This window comes from Sinohyriopsis cumingii, chromosome 3 (genome assembly GCF_028554795.1).
Source record: "Sinohyriopsis cumingii isolate HCF-2022 chromosome 3, ASM2855479v2, whole genome shotgun sequence".
Classification (NCBI taxonomy): Eukaryota; Metazoa; Mollusca; class Bivalvia; order Unionida; family Unionidae; genus Sinohyriopsis; species Sinohyriopsis cumingii.
In genome coordinates, this window is record NC_142963.1 from 101,325,645 (window position 1) to 101,351,093 (window position 25,449).

The window sequence follows — 25,449 nt, forward strand, 5'->3', positions numbered from 1 at the left end:
CTAACACTTATGCAAAACTAATTTGTAACATGTGTATTTTTGTAAAGCAAAGATGCTTGCATTTGCAAGTCGGTATGATGTTAATCTGTGTTGCACTCACGGAGATTTTAAAAAGTCGCATGTATTAGTATGGTTCTAAGTGGGATTAATTCGTTTTATCTGCACAGAACGAATTTTATCACGCAGGTACGATTTACTTCAACCGGATGTAAAGTAGCAGCTTGCGGCAGTAATGATCTGTCCACCAGTGCATGTAGGTGAAATATGTACCGCGTTTACTAGAACATTAAAATTAGGTCAATGTATCTTCATCTCAGGATCTGCAAGTTCTAAAGCATAGGAATCGCATCAGCGTGATAACGCATTTGCTCAACAATAAAAAGAACACTACTCTCTACGCAGATTATCTGAATCCGATTTCCTTCTACTTCCCCACCCAACCGAGGTATTTATATTTTTTACCTTCTAAATCCAAACAATGAACAAAATATAGCGGAGCCTTCATGTGTTTTTGGAAGGTAATACTTTTTATTTTTGTTTTTGTTTTTGTTACTTCGTTTGACCTTCTTCAGCACGTGTTGTTTATGCTGGTGTAGCTTAGCGACAGTGTACTAAAATCATTTGACGTCAAAAATTGTGATCTTGCTCTGTTGAATAAGTGAAGGATCTCTTGTACCTATATCACTCACTAGTTATACCGTTTTTAATCGCGCTTTCTCCAATTCACACCCTTATTTGAATCAGTAATGCGTGATAATGAATCGTTCCAATTTGTAAAATCAGTATTTACTTTACTGTGGTGATAACAAGCGTGAAACACAAGCCTTGATCTTGTACATCTAATATTATTTAACTGGCTTAGTTTTACGGTTTTAAATGTAAAAGATTATTCCTGAAGCAATCATACGACACATCAGTTCATCAGCAAGCATTCGGTAAGAAAATATCAAAGTTTAATGGAATACATTCTTTTATATGTACGCAGAAAAGGTCACATAAAAAAGAACCACACACACACACAAAAACGCAGTCAGTCTCGTACCATTATACTAATTTCATTTACTAATTTCAAGCTGTGTAGAAACACCTTAAAATGTCATATGCACTTACCTTTTCAATAAAGGTACTTAACAATAAGCTTTAACAGTTTTGATTGACACAATTACCAGAAATTAAAAAAATAAAAATTCAACGATGAAAGCATTTTCATGTTTGTTAAAACGTTTTCATTCTGCAAGTTTGTCTCCAATTATTTTTTGTACTAGCAATACAACTAAGAATATCAATGAGATAAACACTAATGACTTATCATCCATTTATGAGCACACAAAACGGATGCCCCCTCCCCCACTTCCACTGTGGAATGTGGAATTGGAGCCTATAGGGTAAAGTGCCAAGTCAAACGAGGAGCGTAATTCTGTAATGTCATGCCGACAAAATTTGAAAATCTATCTGATCTAGCTCTATTCAAAGTAAGGCCTAATATCAAATTACAGCACCTCGGAAGTTACAGTGGGAAAACTAAAAAGTTCCAAGTCAAAATTTATCCAAGATGAGCGAGCTTTGGAAAGGGATGATGATTCCCCGACCCCCCACTCCCCAACCCCGCATGTGGACGTTGATGACAAATATACTACATTCATAGGTTATAATCATGTCCCAGTAACTGATACGTATTTTATTTTGAGCTTCATGCGCTTTCTTTCTGTCTCTAGTCCGTCATCATTTGCTTCTTACCGGTCTAGATGCCGTGTTCCGAATTTGATGAAACTTTTAAGTATGTGCCCATATCATCAAGCTACAGGATGATTTCGAAAATGAGAGATTCGCATTTCTTAGAGAGGTGATCCTGTATCTCAATGGATGAACTTGTTACCATTCTGAAAACACATTCTGGCCCGATTTTGATAAAACTCTGAATATGGGTCTATATCCCAAAGAGCTCAGGACGTCTTCGATAAAAAATAAGCGAGATCGACGCATATTACTAAGGTCATCTTGAATCTGATTGGCTGAGTTTCTTACCATACGAGAATATATATTTCTGATTTATTTGAATCGAAGTTGGAATATATCCTTATATCATCAAGATATCGCATGCGCTAGATCCACACATTTACGGGGTAATATTGCTTCTGATTGGCGGAATTCAATGAGTGACACGCGTGCATCTTATTGCAGTGACTGACTGTGCTTGTTGTCTTTCTGAAGGCCATACTTCTGATCCTGTTTTGATTAAACCTGAAATATAAGCTCACTCGACCAAGATCTAGTAAGAATTTCATAATGAACGTGATCTACAGATACTAATGCGATGATCATGCCTCTGGTTGACTTAGCTTGTTACCACTCCTAAGACTATTTCTGGCCCCGTTTTGGAATGAGCTGGGCAAATGGACTAAAATAATCAAGATCTTAAATTAGCAGATTGTGAGAGAAAAACATGCATATTAGTGACTCTACCTCCTGCATGATTTTCATCAAACTTGGCAAAATGGCTAACGTCGTCAATTTATTTATGGTATTTATTGTACGCAAGATCTGCGCATATTAATGACGTGATCTGCATCTAGTCTGCTTATCTTTTTACCACTCATAAGAAGTTATTTGTAGATTCCTCCCAGTCTTTCTTCGCATACATGGGTGGTTATAGCTTTAGAAGGTTTCCCCTCGTATTTTCAAGATACCCGAACGTTTATAATTATAAAGTTTAACAAAGTTTCGAGGTTCCTACACATGTCTTAAATGTACCAAGTTGTCATGGCCCAAGGGTTTCTGCTTACGTACTTACCTCCCTTTAGGTATTTTACCTGTTGGTCGGCTTTCCTTACCCTTCCTGCCCCAAACAATTGTGACCTTTCCCAGAGGTCAGGTTTGGTTTCGTATCTTACATTTATTTTTACAACATTACTTTTATGTGTTTTTTCTTTTCTTCAGAAGATGTTAGAACCGGATTTTAATCAAATTTAACTTGAAGAGGATATTACGTAAATGTTAACGAATCTTTTGATGAGTGTGACCAGATAAATAATTATACGTGTCTCTGGTGAAATGAATGCTTATTAATGAGGTGATTTTGCATCTGACTGGCTGATGATTTTTACAGCTCCAGAGACTGTACGTGTGAAAGGATTTAATCAAACTTTGTAAATGTGCTTATATCATCAAGATCGGTATTGAGTGTGATATTGAGCCAGATCCAAACATATTTAAAGACGAGATCTTCTATACGATTGGTTGATGACCGTGATGAGCGAGATCCAATCATATTTACTGACATGATCTTGTATACAATTGGCTGATGACAGTGGTGAGCGAGATCCAAGAATATTTATTGAAATACTGTACGATTAGCTGCGAAATCCAAACACATTTATTGACGTGATCTTATCCGATTGGTCGATGACCGTGATGAGCGAGATCCAAGCATTTTTATTGACGTGATCTTGTATACGATTGGCTGATGACAGTGGTGAGCGAGATCCAAGCATATTTATTGAAATACTGTACGATTAGCTGTGAAATCCAAGCATATTTATTGACGTGATCTTATCCGATTGGTAATGACCGTGATGAGTGAGACCCGAGCATATTAATGATGTATCTTGTATACGATTAGCTGAGCAATATAAAGCTCTAGCAACTACGTTTCTTATCAGATTCTGATCAAACCTAGAGGCTTATATTATCAATATACAACAGATAACTTTGATAGCGAGTAAACATTTATGCAAATATAAGATGTAATCTTGTATCTGATTGGCTGACTTTAATACCGCTCTAAATATCACTCTTAATGGTCTACTGAAAATGGCGCATTAAGTCATTTGAGTCAGTCAAATAGAGGGCAGTATTCATTGCGTTGTACTTGCATATTAAGTGCGTGCGGTCATGACCATGTCCAGCATTAACGTGTGAAAGCGGGTTGGTATTTCGTTAAGGTGGGACAGTTAGTCAAAATTGATATACGCATACTAAGTCGAATCTCGGAGCTAAACCTCAGTACTAAATTGATTACGAAAAGCGAAGTCAATGTTATAGTCCTGAAATTTGTTGGGCGTTCACATTCGAAATCGCTTCAGGCAGAATGTACTAGTCTGTACACCAGAAATGACACACATGTACTTTTCATGCTCCACTGAGAGAGAGAGAGAGAGAGAGAGAGAGAGAGAGAGAGAGAGAGAGAATGATGATGATGATGATGAATTTATATATTGCACATTTGCCATGACGTTATTGCATGCATTGTCTGGAAACCAGACTGACTATTTGGATTAACGTCGTTTTCGCCCGTCAGGGCATGCACGACGATAGGAAACCTGATGTGTGTTCTCACTATTTACAGTACCCATAACAAGTAAAATGTGGATGTAATGACCTACTTTTTTGCAAAACTGACCGTAAGTTCGAATTATCTGCCATCTAAGCAGGCAAAACGCTTCCTGCTGGTTCATGCTTTGCACGGACGTTAAATCTGTTTCAATTACAAGCGTGAAAAAAGGGAGAAAACCTTTAATTGAATTCATTTCATGGATGGGAAACAGTAAACACGGTTTCATTCAAGTTCAGTCTCGTCTTCTCTAGGTACTTTATTAAGTTGTGTTAATTGTCATGGTCCTAAGCAGATTTCTATAATATTGAGGTCTGCGCACATTAATGAGATGACCTTGCATTTAGTTAACTGGTCGAGTTTATTACACTATAAGGAGCTATCTATTTCTCATCCAGATCTTGGAATAGCTCGATTATGAGCAAAGACATATCAATTATACTTTTATCTTTGGAAATAGCTTTTACCACACTAGTAAGACAGTTTAGATCAACATGAATGTAGTTTGGGAGATAGTTTCGATATGGTTACGTTCATGCCATGCAGTATAAGCCTGGGTAGTAAATAGTAAATTATTAAGTTATGTAATCCAGGGAGCGATATCTTGCCCATTGGGTCTCCTGCCGTTGTTGCTTGTTTAGCCCGTGGCCAGTATTTAGCGGTAATAATGTATAACATCCGAAACAGTTGATAAGCTGGCAGATATACAACAAGGCGTTTTCGTGGACTGATCTACTACCTGTAGACTGGGCTAAGAAATGCACAAATTTATTCTATACTGCTCAATTTAATGAAGGTGTGTGTGTGTGTGTGTGATCTGGATTTTTAACGTAGCTTTTACAACTTTTTCAGTCATATCGCAACATGGTCTGCAGTGTGACAGTTTAGATTGATGTCTAGCACTGGGGCATCATGCCGCAGACACCTAGTCACATTATCCTAACACAATGCTGACCAGTCAGAGAGGCCGGGGTTCGAAGCCGCGACCTCCCGCATCCGAGGCGGACGCTATAACCATTAGGAGCGGTCGTTAAATGAAGTATATATATATATATATATATATATATATATATATATATATATATATATATATATATATATATATATATATACTGGTGATGCTTAGAGTAGATTGTGAAATGAATTCTGGGGATATCTGTCTTCTGCTACATGCATGCACCTTTTATGACGTACTGTTTGGACATATTTCTTTTTTAAACAGTAAATGCTTGTCAATTGTTGGCCCATTCTATACCCTGCGGTTCAAACGACTCTTGGTACGGAGAGGTAGAGGTGTTTACAGATAATGTATTACAGCCTCATTTTTCATGTTCTAACATCGCTAATTCGCAATATACTCTTTACCAGGAATAATCTAGACTCATCCACTACCCATTATTTTATATCAAATAAAATCGAATGCTTATTCAGGAAACGTAAGCAGCAACAAGTGCATTAGTCCTAACTACTGACAAAAGATCCAAACACAATTAGTCATACCATAAAGCCACAACTGTACCGAGGTGATTCAGTCAAAACGACACTTGCTGAGTACAACAACAGAACGCAAAAGATCCAGAAAGTAAACTCTTAGTCATATTTATATTACTGTCGGTACCTTATTATACTACAACTTTGTATATTCCAGATATTTTCACTATTTGTGCAGGGATGCAATATTTTTAAGTTCATTCTAGACAAGCATTATTTTCCACATATGGGTGCACCGCTCCGGTTGCCTAGTGGTTAGAGCGTCCGCCTCGGATGCGGGAAATCGTGGGTTCGATCCCCGACCGAGTCATACCAAAGACTTACAAAAATGGTACTAACAGCTTCCTCGCTTGGCGCTCAGCATTACGAGATTAGCGTTAGGACTGGTCGGCCTGTTATCAGGATAATGTGACTGGGTGGGACATCACGCTACATGTCTGCGACATGATGCCCCAGTGCTAAACATCACTATAAACTGGACTTAAAATTGTTAAAGCTACGTTAAAAATCCAAATCACACACACGCACACATTTGGGTGCCCTGTTTTTGACAAGAAACAATCATATCAATCTGTGTGCATTCTCAATTCCTTGAAACAGTTATTAAATTATGCTATCAATTATTTTAAATGAACCTTACAAACAGGTTACTAACTTGGAAGCGAGGAAAAAATTGTCATTCGAGTCCAAAAGCAAAGGGGCAAAGAATTTTGATTACTAAACTCCAGTTTTGTTCTCTCTCTCTCTCTCTCTCTCTCTCTCTCTCTCTCAATATTTCCCAACTGTTGTTGGCATAGATTTACGTTTAACGTTTTTATCCTTTCTCAGTTATTTTTGTTTCTTTAGTTTATGAAGAACATAAGCAACCTAAATTATATTACTGCGACATAGTTCTTCAACCTAAATTATATCATTGTGCCACAGGTCTTCTATCGTATAAAGAGTGCATCCTAATTTAGCACAGTATAAAAAATGCCTATCGCTGCCAAGAAATCAGTAAACTATGTAGACGAGCAACTGAGTGCTATATAGAGGTTTTTATTTGTCTTATTTACATAAAACTTAGACATCACTGGTGCTTGCCTGAACATGTTGTTAGAAATGATATTCGAGAATTTGGCCCAAACTAGTTTTCAAGTATTTTAGATATGTTACCGGGCCTATGATACAAGCTGCAGGAGAAATGTTACCTTTAATCAACACAAAGAACCGCTTCGCCCCCTTGACATATCCACGAGCGTTGTTTGACTAGGATGTAGGTATCTGCCAAAAGCTGTAACGTTTGACATATAGTGTAAACAAATTGAGTACTTAATTACGCCGAGAAATTTAATTCGATCAAACGTTGCAGTCGACGAACCAGAAGCTTTAATAGCTTGTACCGTTAGATGCATGCTCCTAATACGATAAAATGTTTCAATTACTATTTAAAATGTAACAAGCATTCATATCACCTTGTTATTGCTTATAAATCACTAGTATCTAAATGGCTAGACACTGGTCACGCACATCTCTGCTTTACCTCAGCCTCTGTCCGACAAAAATACCTCACTTATTTAGCACGAGTAAACAACCGCAGAGTGAAACTCGGATAAGCTTAACAACTTTTGAACATAGGAATATTTGCTCTTGACGAGGGTGGCCACTGGAGAAAGGAAATAATGACATGCTACTTTTGACTATTCTATGAGTTGAAGAAAACAAAATGCGATCCAGATAAGTACGAAACGAGTTACATTCTACTTCTGTTTACGAATATTGGTCAATCTTTACCACATTTGTTTTTCACTCTTGCAAAATGTTTGTCTTGTACATGGATCTAACACCTGTACTCAAAAATTTGTTTTGATTTACAAAAATGCGACAAGACAAAAATCTGGCAAGCACCGGAGGGGGGGGGGGGCGGGGCAAAGAACAAACAGACATAGAATGTCACTTGAACAAACAGTAGTTCTCAGTGCGGGAGTATATTACATGATATAAACAATTCTCCATTCACTCGGTCGAATCTTGAACCACGACTGTTCCTAAATTCAGACATCTATAAATGCTCGCATACATAATAGCTTGAACCTCAGCAACCTGATTAAAATTGGAGCACCAGAGTCCTACATGGAAATCTGACTGACACTGTTACTGTTAATGTTTTGGTGACCTTTGGAATTCCCTGTCAGCACATATGCATTAGCCTATCAGATAAAGCGTTGCATTTCGCCTTCGGGAGAGTTATCGTTAGTAACAAATTATGACTCGGGATATCTGACTTTAATCATATTAAATCTGTAGTAACGTCAACAGAACGACCTTTTAAATAATTGAAACGCTACAAAAAGGATAACGAGAGGTAGCTGCGGAGGAATAAACCACGGTTCTCCTGGACCTGCGTGACTGCAAATTGAATTCTCTGTAATGTGACAAGTGGGATTTATAAGCTTTTAGTTGTGGATGTTTTACGGCACATCAACACTTTGAATATTTTATTGTGCTGAAGCAATTGCAGTAAAAGCGCATGCCCAAGGACATACCATGGTTGTAGGTTCGGTGGTGGGAATCTAACCATCGACATTCTGGTTACGAGTACAACTCGAACACTGAACCACCGCTGCTCTCGGAAAACACAATCTACACGTGCTCCATTCTACGAGTTTTCATTGAACTGCCATAAAATCACAGATTTAAGAACGCCTCATCTCTTTCATGGCAGATACATTTTAGTCTCTATAGTCCTTTAAAAAAAAAACAACTAATGGCTAGCCGGCATTAGGAGCCGACCAGTCGTCCGAGTATATGCATGCATCATTTACGGTTGCAGCACTCAAAACATTGGTGTATTTAAACATACCGTAATTTTGATACCTGAATTTATGTCATAAAATAAAACAAACACATCATAAAATAAAATAAACAATGCGTTAAATAAATTTAAGACATACTTGTTTAGCATAATAAGTCTGTAACCAGCACTTAGAAAAAGAAAGAAAAGAAAAGAAAACGCGTTAAATTGATAATTATGCAGAGGATAAGTAATACTTCTGATGCATGATGACACGACACATCACGTATTTTATATAATAACTATACACATACAAAATTATAAGGTATTGCATAAACCTCATAAATTACTATCTTTAATCAAATACAGGTGTGTTTTCATAGTACACTGAATCAGAAATAGTAAAATTCAGTTTTAATAGCACTATCGACCATTAACTCACTCGGAATCGTCGTAATAAAGTTTAATGCGATTTCTAATACGTTTAAAGGTATAAAGTCAATGAATAAATAAACAATCTCTTATTGTCAATCCCGTCTTTTATTTGGCTGCAAATTAGCAACTTTAACGGTGAACATAACTTTTTAAAAGCTATAGCATTGACCTTAATCTAGAGTAAAGAAGGACTGATGGAGGACACGTACACTTACGTCAAAGCTGCTTTAGGGGTTAACGCCATTTTTCAGCACACGTTAGACCATACATGGCGGCCAGTATTAATGGTGGAGGAAGAACCCGGGAAAACCCCGGTAAGAACCACCGACCCACGAGAAGCTACTGTCAAGCTTTCTCACATACCCACATTGGCTGAACCTGAGACTCGAACCCACTCACAGAGGTGAGATGGCAGTGAACCGTAACGGAGAGCGCTTTAGACCACTCGGCCACTCGGGGGCCCCTACGCCAAAGCTATCGATGTGCCCAGCTTTCGCCAAGGCGGGTTCGACAAGAACGAACATTTATTTTGTATGAAGGAAATTAAATTTCTGTATATGAACATCTTCATCCACCTATTTCACATTATGAATAAAGATTATTAAATCAATTATAACTGACAGCGCGTTTACTAATGCTACAGCTGTAGGGCACTCGCATCCACTCTGATCAAGGTTGTACACGAGAGGTGACTGGCCTTGCATACCGTTTGCCTAAACAACATTTGGTAGTTGTTGTCGATGTTGCTGGCCGTTTTTTTTTCTTCTTCTAACATTTCTAACGAAAATTAGCTAAACCCTTGTACTGAATATATATATATATATATATATATATATATATATATATATATATATATATATATATATATATATATATGCATTGTTGCCTGTACTTTTAGAAGTAAATAGTATTTACATAACAAACTTTTTCAAGTTAAAGTCTTACCTATTCCCCCACCCCCCGAGAAATATTGCTTTTTCTCAGCACATGTATGAATTGGAAGGTCATTCTTTAATCATAAATTGTTATCATAAGACTCGTCATGTTAATAAAGGGCAGCCGCATATATTAAAACTAGGAACGTATTTGAGCATTTGTCGTTTTTTCTGACAAGTATTATCAGTTCAGTGTAAACTTGATGGCATACTCAATGCAATTCTCTCGGTTTCTTTTTTTATTGACATTATTCTGAAAAATTAACGATGAAACTTAAATTACTTCAGCTTCAATCAACTACCATTAGTAACACCCCTTATGAAATAAATTTGATGAAAGGATCATATGCTCGCGCAATGGAAAGGATACAGATGTTTATGTGACACTGAATTTGAAGCATTTTTTTCTTTTGTAATAAATACTATACCATTTTATAAAGCTTAGTTCTTGTAATAGTGTACACTCCTTGTACATACAGACAGTAAAAGAATAATTTAAGTTCACATTACGACCATAACCATTTCAAAATGAGATAGGACTAAATATAATCTATACAGGTGTTTTGCTCCTTCAATACATTCATACACACATACATATTGACACAGAGACGGACGTACATATATTACGAAGTTTGAGCCAGCCATCTAACATTTACTGATGCTTTGGCACATACTAGAACAATTCTGAGCAAGGGTATAATGGACTACTGTACTAATACAGAGTGTTATGATTCCATCTCATCCCAACCCGTCAATAAAAGCAACATTCGAACAGGAAGAAACGAGATTTAAGTCATAAAGTTGCGCAAGCCGATGTCGAATAAATCTTCCACAAATAACGTTCAAAAATTAAAAATGGTTTTTTTTTTTTTTTTTTTGTACATGTACACAACCGTAATGAATATTTGTCATATTCATGGGGGATGGTCTATTGTGTGGGATATCTGTTTTTGAAAACCATTAATAATACATCAAATCTTCTTGTCAGAAATATAGGAGTCTACATGTATAAATTCATTATCGACGGTTAAAAAGCCACCCTCTCCCTCCGCCTACTCTTGCTATCGAATTGCGAGTATTGATCATGGGTCATAATTCAAACACATACATAGTCCCACTCGCAGATAAATTGGGGGTGGGGATAGAGACAGATCATGTTAGCTTACTACTAAGAGTCGTAATATTACAAAGTAGTGTCATCTTCACCTTTAGCCATATACGCACACATTACGAATGCAAATGGTGAAGTTACGTGTTTAATACATCAGGTTTAATCTTGTCGCTTTTGGTGTTTATTCTCCAATTCGCAATTTCGAAAATAAATAATTTCCTTGATTTGGGCATAGACTGGAAAGGTCACGAGATAAACACTTTAAACTCGTAAAAACGCTCATAGTCCTACATGTAAGAGTTCGACGCAGGTATTTAAGTTTTTGGCGTCAGAGTCTTACAGCTTACCTAACGGCGCTGTGTAGCGTGTTTTAATCTCGACTAACATCGTAACGAAAGTCCAATTTTCAGGAATATCTCATACAACTGGCAACTAAAATAACGACGCTTTTCTACAAAGGAAAGTCATAATGTTTTAGTGAGACTCTACTTACTCTGATATATTTTCTCTAATAAATTCAATTTCTCGCAAAAGAAATGGACCAGTTTTCAAGTTTTGTTGGCCTTCATTTCAGTTGGCTGGAAAGCGATAAAAGCCGAAAATGCCGTAACTGGGTTAAGTTGACATAGTTTTCTTTAACGAAAAGACAAAAAATATATTATGCTTCTTTGAACTGTAGGCAACGTTTCGTTTCGTTTAAGAAAGTCATCTTCATCACCTAATACACTGCAATGTTAAATCATATGGTGTTGCCCTTTATAAATTTGACGAATCAATATATGGTTCCAAGAATGACTCTCGAGTTCATAAAACGTGCTTTTTCTGACAGGAAATACATTCAACTTCAACAAATCTTCTGTGCAAAAAGCAAAGTAAAACTAGAGATATAATAATGTGCTCACGTAAATGAACCGACGCCACTCTCGCATCCCATCCTACCCCCAATCAGAGACTTAAGCCTATAGTAAAGGAAAGGATATAACTCGTCTTCTGATGACGACCACATTGTGTAGCAAGTATAACAACAATCGAATCCAAAATGGCAATAGCTCGGAAAACATTTGGGGATGATAAATATTTATCAATACTGGCATTAAAGAAAACAATAATACGTACAAAGTTTCATAACCATCAATAAAAACTGTAAGACAAGTTGTTTTCACGAGATTCTTTCTTACGCTGCATTCGGATGGATGACAGAGGCAAAAGACAATAATTCTAACAAACATTGCAGTACATTGATTAGTCCATATGCTCATTTTTAGATGTTGATCATAATTATAAAAAACCATTGAGATTCACTGTAATATGTAAGACTAGCTGCGATCACAAGGTTATGTTATGTATAGACTGCATTTAGTTGCAGGTCATAAGGCCAATAACTCTTACAAAAACTTAAAAGACACTGTGACATGACGATATACGCAAGTAGTGTAGTGGGGCATCTTAATGTGACTATCTTAATATTTACTAAGTTTATCCATTTAAAAGTGCAGGACCAGTTACGCTAACAAGATTGTTTATACAGAGCATTCAAATGTAATACAAAAAGATCAATACCTCTAACAAAATTTGCGGGAGCAAGGTCATTTGTCAAAATGCTTCAGATGATGACCGTAATATTTACTAAGTTTCACGACAATCCACTGGAAAAGTTGATGATATTTGAGTTCATAAGATTTTGTCATACATGTGAACCAACTGTGCGTCAAAAAGCGCAATAACGTTTATAAAAGTAACAAGTGAATGTAACTTGTGGCTATGCGCATCTTCGGATGATGGCTATATTTACCATGTGTCATGGCAATCCACCAAAAAGTATAGTGGTTGCGCAAACGAAATTATGTCATACATTGCATTCAGCTACAAAAAAGGACAATAGCTATTATGGATATGCGCATCCTCATGTGATCACAATAATATTTAGTTAATTTTATTGCACCCCCACCCCCACACACCCCCACAAAAATCTGGTAATGAACTGTGTGCCATACTGACTGACACGAGAACTCCTAAATACCCACCTCAGAGGCAGAGATATAAATAAATAAAAATATCATTGTTACTTTTAATGCTTATAAAAAAATTGTTCAAACAACAACCGGCTAACTTTTGGGCCTGAAAACTTTTACAATGCGTATATGTAGCTGTTTTTCTCTCCGGAAAGGTGGTTAGAGCGTCCGCCTTGAATGCGGGAGGTCGTGGGTTCGATCCCCGGCCGAGTCATAGCAAAGACTTACAAAAATGGTACATGCAGCTGCCTCAGCATTAAGAGGTTAATATTAGGACTGGTCGGCCTGGTGTCAGGATAATGTGATTGGGTGGGACATCATGCTACATGTTTGCGGCATGATGCTCCAGTGCTAGACATCACTATAAACTGTCAAACTGCAAACATCGTAGCGATATGACTGAAAAATTGTTAAAGCTACGTTAAAAATCCAAATCACACACACACTCTCCGGAAAGGTAATGCTAAGTTCCCGATTGTTATACTCCATAAACCGAAGTTAGGTTGAGACGAGCACCTGTATTGTTTAGCATTATATACAACAGATCCGACTCCTGGTTGTGGATGGCAGATTTCAATTTAATCAGATCAATAATTAACTAAATAAGCAAGATAGTCTGAACAGTACACTGCACGCTTCATTCCGTGACATAGTGCACGCAGTTGAGTGTATAGTAACCAATTGCCTGATAAAGTACACACACCAAATGTATAACGAAGAGTGATGTCGTTGTCCTAATTCTGAAGTGAAATTGAAAGAAAGCGCTTGAAGACTCCGCTATATTTTAGTGTTTGGTTTGGGAAAAAAGAGAAATAAAATAAATAAAATAGCTAAGGGAAAAGAGAAACAACACGTGCATTTTCTTTAGAGCAGAAAGATTCCCGTAATTGTTGAACAGGCGTGAAATTCTGCTTTCTGACGTTGTTAGCAAGAGGAGAAGACACTTTACGTAATTCTTATGTTCTAGTCAACACGGTACATTTTTCACCTACATGCACAGGCCACTATGCTATACCACAAATTACCTCTCTTACGATGTAGGTGGATGGAGGGTCTTCCCAACCAGGAAATTCATTTTATATTTTCAAGGAGAATAGGATTTTACCCAAAAAGATTACCACCCCACCCATCCAATAACGGTTAGTCAAAAGTACTGTTATAGTCTGACTATAAATCCCAATCTGTTTGTACCCTCTACCGATTTCAATAATGAAAACCTTTAATGTGATAAAAAGTGCAAGTAACTTAGTCAATTCGTTCATTGATTTAAAATTTCTAATCTAACACCGTTATCTTCTGCGCGTTTCACGCTAAACGAAAGTTTTCAATATAATAATAGACAGACATGCTCGAGCTCCATTTCCAGTTCCTGGACAAGTTCATTTCTAGCATTAGGGTGTGTGCACGACTACAGATGTACATACATATGTCGCCTGCTTCCGATATTTATAATGTCGATTCAAGCAAAGGAAAAGAATGACAACAACATATTTGTTTTTCACGTGGATTTAACAAGCGGTTTTATTTCTATGTCCATGTTTGCAAAGGCATATAATTCCAAACTCTCAACGTAATGGTAATTTACGGAATTATCCGGCAGTTACCGAACAGGCTGAACTACGTCATTATGTTGTCTGATGGAGAAAAAAACTTGTCCATAGTGTACGCAATATGGCGCCGTGTTAGTATGGAAAGTCCGTTAAGCATGAAAGGTGCAGGGATACCAGTATTAAAGCCATTCTGGTTAAATTCAGTCAGAAATTATAAATCAGTGATTCCTTTGACTTAGTTATGTGCACTTTTTATCACATTAAACGTTTTCAATACTGAAATCGATAGGGGGGTACAAACAAAAACGGGGATGTATAGTCAGCCTTTTTTTTATAGTTAATATCCCATTAGCCGTTATGACTTGAATAAAAGGAGAAATATTAAAACGTGTTCTCACGTGTATGATGATTATAACGAAATTAAAATAATAATAATAATAATAATAATAATAATAATAATAATAAATTGTGTATTTTTTATTTGGGGGAAATTATAGGCTTTCTTAATTTAAAAAATGGTAACAATCTTTTATTGTGCGAAAAAGATTGCAACTTTAGTAATTTCGTAAAGGCACTGTCTACCTTGAACAAAACACTTTCCTATCTTTAGAACTGCAACTTATGCCTATCCCTCTTAGGGCGCTAAGTTCCCATTTCCTCGGCATGATATAGCCAACAATGTGCACTAACTGGCGTTCAATACCTACAAACCTCTTGGAGCCCCAGAGCCACGACGCTGCGGTTCTTTATTCCTCGGCACGTGCTCTTTATTCTCCTCGTATCATTGCTACAAACGTAATAGCCCCGTTTCCTCTATTTGACAGACTTTTAACATTCAATTGAACCAACAAACCGTGTTTCTGTGGTGTATCTTAACACCATGAGGCCCGATTTAGGGAATATCAAGATAAGCTGAAAGAGAATATTCCATCAGGTTTATACAAAACTCACCATGTCGAAACCTCTTTTCTGGCTTGACATTGTTTAATGTAATCTGATCAACACTAGAAATCAACTTTCACTCGATTTCCCAGAGGAGGTTGTACATATCATTAAGTGCTGAGAAGACAACTGAAAGTTTACCTCCCTTTGGATCGTCTGCAACAAAAACTTGGGAGTTGTCTCCCTTGTGCCACGCGCGCTGAGCTATTGATTGACAGGTGCCCGTCCAAAACGATATATGACCTTCATGCGCAATTAAAGTACCTCGCACTGATAGGTTGATTGACAGTCTCTTAGTTGTAAAAAAAGCTATTCGAATTTGCTCCTGTATGCCCCTTCTGCAACTCTTTACTTTTGGTATTTACACCATGACAAGCTATACAGCGTAAACATTAATGCTCTTGAAATCTTACAAGAATGCAAACCTGCTAACTTCTCAACTCACATATCAATCAACTCGTCCCTTTCATGTGAAGCAAACAATCTGCTCATAGCAGGAACAATCAGTATACAACGCAAGAGTAATTCTGCACGACACTATCAACAAATCGTCTATACCTATCAAGTTTTTCTGGGTGATTGCTGATCCATCACGTAAAGGTACAGTGGCTGGGTTTATACTGTGTTTGTTAGGACGGGGTGATGTTGTATTAGTCATATCTGCAGTGCTATCAACATAATGATTTAAACCAGATAAAGGAAATCAGAGAGCGGGCTATCGGCCCAATGAAGACATATTTCAAATAATTAACACGAGGCAGCTCTACTCGCTGGGGCTCTAGAAGGGATATCTCAGTAAAATGTAAAATAAAGCAGTGTCATTGAACAATACCATATTGAGTAAGGCTGAAGGAAAACTCATCATTCAAAATAGTCGCATGATGGCATGTGTGCACGTGCAGGGTTTAACAGCACAACAGTAATTTCTGGCATATTAAAATTTATTTATAAAATTGAGATAATAAATACTTCCAAACATATGTACAAATAAAACATAAAAAGGTAAAGATCTTTAATTTTTTCACATGTATGTGACCTTTCTTTTACTCATACTTGATACTTATGTTTCATATTCAACTATCCCTTCATGGCATAATAAACAGCGTTATGACGTCGCAGGAGACAAACATGTGATGCTCAAGGTATCCAATTAAACTAAAAGCAATATTAACTGCGCTTCTGTGGGAAGAATAATCTTACATCTGTACTCACATGGAAGGAAATTTGCTCAATACTTTTAATGGTATATTCGCAAAATACTCGCAAAGATGGCATATTTTCAGGTCTTTTTAATAAATACTAATGAAGAATATTCTTTTATTTATACCGGGTCATACTAATGTTGTTTTTTTTTTTTGTAAATTAATTTTAAAAAAATATATATATATTGTGAAGTTATTTAGAATGATAGCAGAATTCAACATTACTCACTACGACTTCATAAGTGAATGTCAATGACACTGCCTTAAAAACAAACGCCTTTAAAAGCACGTGGATTGTGGCAGGGCACATTATAAATACTGTCAGAAGTGGGATGGTGGACTTGGCCAAGTAGGTAAAGTCTTGCCTATCAGCAAACATGGGCTTATAAGATGTGTGTTAATATTTATGTACAGAACAGCCCAAAGTACCAAACGAGGTACGATTTCATAAAAACCGCCAATACAGAATACCATATTTGTTGAGGACCAAGGCCAAGTTGGAAGAACAAGACTAACCCGCTTTGTCTTGTAGAATTATGACGATAAAACCATTATTAAAACAAGGGTACTGTAAACGGCACAACATACCCAATGTTTAACAGTCCTCTGTGCAGATAAATGAAATTGTTTTTTGCAGTAACTATTTGTATTTGTTTCTAGCTACTAGGGTGGCCACTGAAGGAATTCAAGGATAACGGACACTCGTTTGCACACACGCAAAACTGATCGCCTTAAGAGGGGGACAGACCATATACATTTTAAAAAATCTATTAATTTACTATGACTAAAGCTATTTTTACAGAAATAAGATACTTAACTAAGTAAATATGATAGTTTTCAAATATTATTATAAATGCATCCTTCATGATATCTGGACTTTAAAAAATTAATACTTGTATTGTGGTAGACACGTCACTGAGTAAAGCAGTGTTGGCTCAGCAATACTGTGTAAACGGCAATATACAAAGTACGTAGCTTTTGCTGCATTCAAAATAAGCTTCTTTGGATCCAATTCAAGGCACTGTCGACAGCTTGCGCATCGGATAAGAATAATGTCTTCCTAATGACCCAGATAAATTTGAGACAAGTGTGAAGCAGTATCAGTCCCTTGCTGGAGTCAAAATCTAACAGGTTAAAATTCTACAGAGGTACATGTACAGATAGTGCGCGTCATACCGGATGAAACCGAAACTTTTTCCGAAGTTAAAACTTTCAACTTCCGCATGAACCCAGCGTTCTTATTTGATATGTGAACCGCGTTAGAGACACAGGGCGACACGAGACCGCATGTTAAACGGATCTAACTATATCAGCGGTCTCAAACTCAAATCACCACGAGGGCCACAGGAGGACTAGTATATTGACTAGTGGGCCGAATCATTGAAGAAAACATATTTGCATTATTAATTCTTTTACAAATTCCGGGTGTCGTTGTGGACCGGAGGAAATAATTCCACGCGCCGCATGTTTGCGAGCCCCCAGAACTATACACTGTTTGATTGCGCTTGAATTTTTTTTTAGGGTAATACGGTAATGCATCATTGTGCATTAAGAGCCCAAAGCATGACCCAGATTGTTAGTTAAGTCAAAAGTGGACGTGTTCTGTTGATATTCTGCCGCTGCTTGCCATGTACAATAATCACAACAATAACACTTCATACAGCTACATACAATCGATCGATGTGCATGGAAGCTCATTAAAACGACCACTTCGCTCAATTTGTTTATTTTTCCTCATTTGGAGATGAAACAATGTCGAAGACACATCGGGGAAATGCTAGGACGGTAATGGAAATCGGGGGAAATGATGCAATTAAAACAAAGTTACTTTTCGTATCATAAACACAAAATGAAAGAAACTATATATACTGACTATCACCCGAAAAAAAAAACCTAACCAAAAACACAATAAAATCTATATTCAAAATGCATATGCACTACAGTAATTTGGGATGTACGTCAAAACACGTGGAGACAATTTGGGATCGTCTTCGTGCTATATAAAGTGATGAACGTTTCTGAGGAAGCTTGCTATATTTCTGTTCGAGTCATCGGTTCATTGTCATAGATTTTAATAAGTCACAATGCCGACTGCAACATAATGAATTCATTCGGATCAGTCAGTACACTGGGTAAATCGGAGAAAACACCAATGCAAACAATGACACACTTAGACATGTCTACCGTATTAAAGAATCGATATTGAATTAATATTTTTACAAAGTGAAAATGAAAAGCGAAGACTGTGCGCTGTTTTGAGATGAAAGAGTTGTTTAGTAAATTACTATTTATATTTTTCTGGATTTTTGCAAGATATCATAAGATATTATTTATTTATAGGCGGTACGATTTAAAACAACAGGCCAACACAAACTTTAATGCGCCTTTTTCAGAGAAAAAAAATAATATTAAGTCCACCACCCTCCATTTTTATATAATTACCAATTCGTGAGAAAGGATAAAGCGTCTCGCGTTCAGGTCCTCATAAAATATGCGCAATTTTTCTGTCAAAGGTTTTCAGCAGACAAAGAATTTGCTCGTTAAAAACGTTGAGGGTGAGGTCAAAGGTCAATGCAAGCTGACGACTGAGCGGTCAGGTACCATCTGCTAATGAATCGGGCAGCCAATCTGTCAACACCTTGATAAAGATAAACCACAAGTCTCACTGGCGCTCTTTAAAGGTTTAAGAACGCTACATTTACAGACAGTACAAAAATATATAACCATGTAATTGTCTACATGCATGTTCTCCCCAACATGAATTACATTTTCTACCCGTATCATTTTCTTTCAGTACAACGGCAAGATTTACAGCACCAAATGATTAACTGGACCAGCTAAATTCAGCGCGGTCAACACTACTATTGCATTAAATTCTGTGAATTGTTTGCAAAGTCGTACGGAATGAGCAATAAAGAAAGAATAGCCGATGAATCAATTTTCCATTCTTAACAAAATGCGTTAATCAAATGACCTCCTGTTGTGTTTCATCTTCAGCTGAGAAAAACATGGACTCCTCTCAGCTTAAGATATAAATAACTATCCTGTAAGCAAAACACCTTTTGGAAATTAAAGTAAAAAATCACTTAACACAGAAGATCTTCATCACACGACTTTCCATTTACATTTCAACACATACAATTTTCATAAAAGCTGTCAAGAGGTTTTCGAAACTCGTACAGCTAGCTGTATTAATAGTTTTATATTCATGCAGGCATATGTGTTTTACTTGTTCAGATTTTGTAGTTTCTATGACAAGTTCAAAGTCGCAAATTCAGTGATCTCATCTTCTTAAAAATAGTCTCAAACTTAATACAGGTATAATTTAACACACTTCTCAGAAACTACAGGTATAAAGCGAATGCCACCTCTCCCATCTCGTCCACTTGGCTGTAATATCCCTTTCACTGCCACCTTTAAGCATCCCGCAAGCTTCTACAGACATCAGATTAGATTAGATGTGTGTGTTTTGTGGCTATTTTTATTTCTTGATGGGATGAGAGCTTCCTCATTGGTCCGTCTTTCTCATATTCGTATATAATAGATTGGATATAACTGCTTGGTTGGTTGTTATGGGTTTAACTCTCAGGCACTTGACTCAGGGAGAAATAAATGGTAGCACCCTTCCCAATAACACAACGTAACGAACTCTCTCAGGTCACAATTTGACCTCCCCATGACTCCTAATTTTTCGATACTATCTGCGCATTTAGTCACTGGTAACTTATACCACCGTAAAGATGATATTCCACACCTTTACCCCATGTACCATTTATGTATTTTACTGATTTTGAAAGGCCACTTTTAATCAGAGTTTATCCATTGCTTCGCGTCTTGTACACTTAAGCACAAGTCTATCACTACACTTCCTGTATGCTCACTTTCGCGACTATTGTGCATTATGTATATAAAAAAGGAATACCTCTTTCAGGATCATTCGGAAAATACAATTTCGTATATTTTTTTTCTCCAACTAATCTGTTTATTTACCATAATATTGTACGTGTATCGTATAGAAACGACTTTACGGAAAGGGCAAAGGTCGTTCCGATTGCATATTTGTTGGGTTACACAGAGGCGTAGCGATTGATACCGATGTTGGAAAAAAAAAAACTGGCTCAGTGAAATAACAAATATCACTAAAGTAACACGATCTAATTGCATTCACGCTGAAGTTGACCGAAAGTGAAGTGATGGACATTCACGTATATTTCAGAATACATATTACTTGAAGTATATGACCATGACTTCTTTAGTAAACAGACTCACGGTCAAGGGGCGTAACAAAATCATCCAAGTTTCTTTGAAGCCCCTCTATCAGATATCTGATTTTCTACCCTGCCTATGTAGGACATTGGATATCTGATATTCTACCCTGCCTATGTAGAACATTGGGTATCTGATTTTCTACCCTGCCTATGTAGGACATTGGATATCTGATATTCTACCCTGCCTATGTAGGGCATTGGATATCTGATTTTCTACCCTGCCTATGTAGGGCATTGGATATCTGATTTTCTACCCTGCCTATGTAGGGCATTGGATATCTGATTTTCTACCCTGCCTATGTGGGGCATTGGATATCTGATTTTCAACCCTGCCCATGTAGGACATTGGATATCTGATTTTCTACCCTGCCTATGTAGGGCATTGGATATCTGATTTTCTACCCTGCCTATGTAGGACATTGGATATCTGATATTCTACCCTGCATATGAAGGACATTGGATATCTGATATTCTACCCTGCCTATGTAGGACACTGGATATCTGATATTCTACCCTGCCTATGTAGCACATTGGATATCTGATATTCTACTCTGCCTATGTAGGGCATTGGATATCTAATATTCTACCCTGCCTATGTAGGACATTGGATATCTGATATTCTACCCTGCCTATTTCGGACAGTGGATATCTGATATTCTACCCTGCCTATGTAGGAGAGTGGAGATGTGACTTTAATCAGATTGTAAACATACTTAATTACATATATTAAGACTAAGTATTAGAGAACATATGAGATAGGTTAACGGATTTTGTTAGTCCTCAATTCTCTCCTTTGCGTATCGAACTGCGCATTTCATTGCATTTTCTTGGGTACTTTGTGTCAAGCATATGGGTCGCTGCCAAACAAATTTAATCTATTGTATTCTAGATTTTTTTAGTTGTTGAGGAAAGTACAAAAACAACCCACATACATTCTTAGTTTCGCTTCAAAGGATCAAACAATTTGGCACAATACGAATTCATCCAGTTCTTTTAGCACAGTTTTATGTCCCTGTGAACAACCGCTCCGGTGGCCTAGTGGTTAGAGCGTCCACCTCGGATGCGGGAGGTCGTGGGTTCGATCCCCGGCCGAGTCATACCAAAGACTTACAAAAATGGTACTGTAATAGCTGCCTCGCTTGGCGCTCAGCATTAAGAGGTTAGTTTTAGGACTGGTCGGCCTGGTGTCAGGACAATGTGACTGGGTGGGACATCGTGCTATATGTCTGCGGCATGATGCCCCCGTGCTGGACATCACTATAAACTGCCACACTGAAGACATCGTAGCAATATGACTGAAAAATTGTTAAAGCTACGTTAAAAATCCAAATCACAATCACAATCACTGTCCCTGTGAACACACATATTGCCTACAAATAGTTTGAGGACACTGCATGCAAGTGGAATCTAAGTAACTTGTCAATTTTAAAGGTGCCTCCCAACAGAATGGACGGTCTTGTAGGTACCACGTTTCCTAGAGTTGTCAGCACATGCGTTAAGATCCTAGTTATACATATTTAGCTCAATTTTTCACACATTGTTGAATGTACACTAATGAAACCTAATATTTCTATTATTCCTGGAAGATGCGTAGCATATCCACCACAGTGACCAAACTACATTTCACACTGCAGAGAATCCGTAATGTTCTTGCATTTAGCTCACTTTTTATGACTCGGTCGTACGTCACTTCCACCTATCTGTACGTTCCGGGTAGGAGATTTGAAATATAAACATACTGATAACTTGGACCACATTTTTCGATGGTTTGTAGTAGATGAAGTTTTTAAGTACCCTTTAGATAAATACATTATTGTTTCATATCTGTACCTACTGAGTCATAATCAGATATATTTGCAAAACCATGACCACTTAAGCGTGAATAGTAGGTAACCGAGACCTGAACTGCATTTGTAATGGGCAGCCTCTTCTAAGATGAATACATCAATCAGGTTTCGAGTATACTCACATTTCATATTCCACTGAATACAGTGGCGTCGCTAGGGGGGTGCGGACCGCACCGGGTGACACCAAAATGAAAAATTGCAAATTTTACAGAGCATACACTGATCGGTCTAGTCGGATTTCAAAGCGGATAACCGATCATAGTTAAATACATGACTAGCAGGCACAGCAGTGGCGTCGCTAGGGGGATGCGGGGGGTGCGGACTGCACCGGTTGACACCATCAGAGGGGGTGACACCAAAATGACATTACTAAGGATTCTGTATGGTCTGTTACGAAAGGAGGACCATGGGGGTGACACCATGAGCTACCGCACTGGGTGACACCAACCCGAGTGACGCCACTGAATGAATATTTTCATTTTGAATTTAAATGTCGACATTTTTTGCGTGTGTGATCTAGAAAATATGTTCATTCACTATTATCACTTACGTTTGAACCCATACATAGAAAGTTGTGGTTAGTAATGGGCCACTTCTTTGGGCTGAAGTGGGTAAGGCAAGTTTCTGGATGTTGTACATGAAGCAGATGAGACAGCATTCTATAGAATATCTCCTGCTAGTTCATTCTTAGCACAGACCTTGAATACCGGCGTAGCGGTACTGGGACAGAACCCATGAAACCAAGCGAGTGGCTTCGTACATGATTATTTTGAGTGTATATATTTAAGCAATACCATCTGCTTCAAGCAACGTCTAGTCTCTTGTAAATTAGAGTTTAGCTAGTTACATAACTCAGATAAATTCCTTATTTTTGTAAAAGATTTTGGCTGCAACAACCACTAACAATCGATCCATTTAAGCTAAAAGAAGAAACAGGAACAACGAACCAAAACACGCCCCAAAACAAATTAGTTTCTTGGCCTGGGTAAAATCAAAAAATAAATCTTTGGCAAGATCAAAAACAGAAATGTGTGTGTGTGTGTGTGTGTGTGTGCAACTGTATTCCTGGTTAACATTAATTTTCACAAATTTATTTATTTGTTGTAACAACAAATCCCTAGTGCCTTATGAACTGAAAGAATGTAAGCAAAGGTGTACTCTGTGATTTCAGTCGCGGCAGCAATCGAAATGACATCACGCAGACACTTATCCACCAGTTCCACAAGGTGCTAAATGCACAGGTAGCTAATCAAACTACTTAAGCTGTCTCTTTGCATCCGACTTGGCAGACTCGAGCAGGCTAATTTTATCAGCTGGCACGAAAAATGTAAAATTACATCTATAAAATATTGCGTATTACATCAACGTACAAGAGGCACAGGATAAACGTCAATAAATAGATGCATTCTTTCAAAAGCATATTATGTCTCGAATTATCTGGACCTACTGGAGCTGATAAATAAACTTTGCTGTCTTACTCGATTATTAAAACATTTTTCGTGCATTATTACATGACGCCATAATATGGTATTTGATAAACCCATCCGGTATTTTTTGACACTACACATGTGCAATATCACCTTATGACGTAACAGATGACGTTCTACCGCTATATAAAGCCGAGGCGTGAGGACACATGCATCAAAATGCACTTATGTCTGCACGGTTTTGTGGTTTATTAAATTCTGCCAAATTAAACCATTTAAACCTTAGAGCACAATATACTGTGATCCTCGTTCTAATACACGACAAAATGTTAAATATAATTTCTCAGCTGTTTTTTTTTCTTCTTCTTCCAAACATTTGTTCTATCATTAAGATTGTAAAGAAAGAAGCTAACCATAGCCTTTCCTAAAGTTCATAAAACCTAACTCAAAACCCATAATCCGATATCTGAGGCAAATGGATTAAAAAGAATTACACAAATAATTCAATTCCTACTTTTAAAAGTTACATATGATTATTTTATTCCTTTGAGATTGGTGACTGAATACTGTAGGTCCATGGTTATTTTTTTTTTTCACCGTTTACATGTCTGCCAACAACTCCATGAAAATTGTACGACGAGATAACTGGTTAATCAGAACAATGGAACACTTTTATTCCTTTGCATGGCATCAATGAAACTAAATTCACGTCTTTAAAATTAGAAATATATAAAACAAATTGAGTTTAGCTCGTGTTAATAAAATCTCACCTCGTTCCGTTGAAAGAACAAACATATGTCCAAATAATGATGCGACACTATGTTTGGGACATCAATGATACATGTAATGTATAACGGATTGAACTATATTTATTCTATTTTTGACAAGTAAATTCTATAATAAGACAGCATTTTATTGAAAATGGGGCATTCAAAAATATTAAGTACTTTCTTCATCTTATGTTGCGACCTACTGTAATTTTCATCTAAATAACTGTTTAGCAGATCAATGAAAATGAAACATACCGAGCCATTAATAATGACGTCATGATAAAATTCCTGCGAAAAAAAGAACTACATGTTTGGAAAGCAATTTCTCTATAGTTAGCCAAATGTTTCCTACACCC

The 25,449-nt window shown here is 37.2% G+C and overlaps 1 protein-coding gene and 1 long non-coding RNA gene across 3 annotated transcripts in view; one reads left to right on the top strand and one right to left on the bottom strand.

The window, feature by feature from the left end:
* LOC149803406 (zinc finger MIZ domain-containing protein 1-like) overlaps positions 1–25,449 on the bottom strand; it is a 410,193-nt gene that overhangs the window by 152,584 nt on the left and 232,160 nt on the right. The gene's annotated exons all lie outside the window — the stretch shown is intronic.
* Positions 7,451–25,449, top strand: part of LOC149803407 (uncharacterized) — a 55,977-nt gene continuing 37,978 nt past the window's right edge. The window contains exon 1 of the long non-coding RNA XR_016420214.1: positions 7,451–7,541. This is a non-coding gene — a long non-coding RNA (uncharacterized LOC149803407). The remainder of the gene's footprint in view (positions 7,542–25,449) is intronic.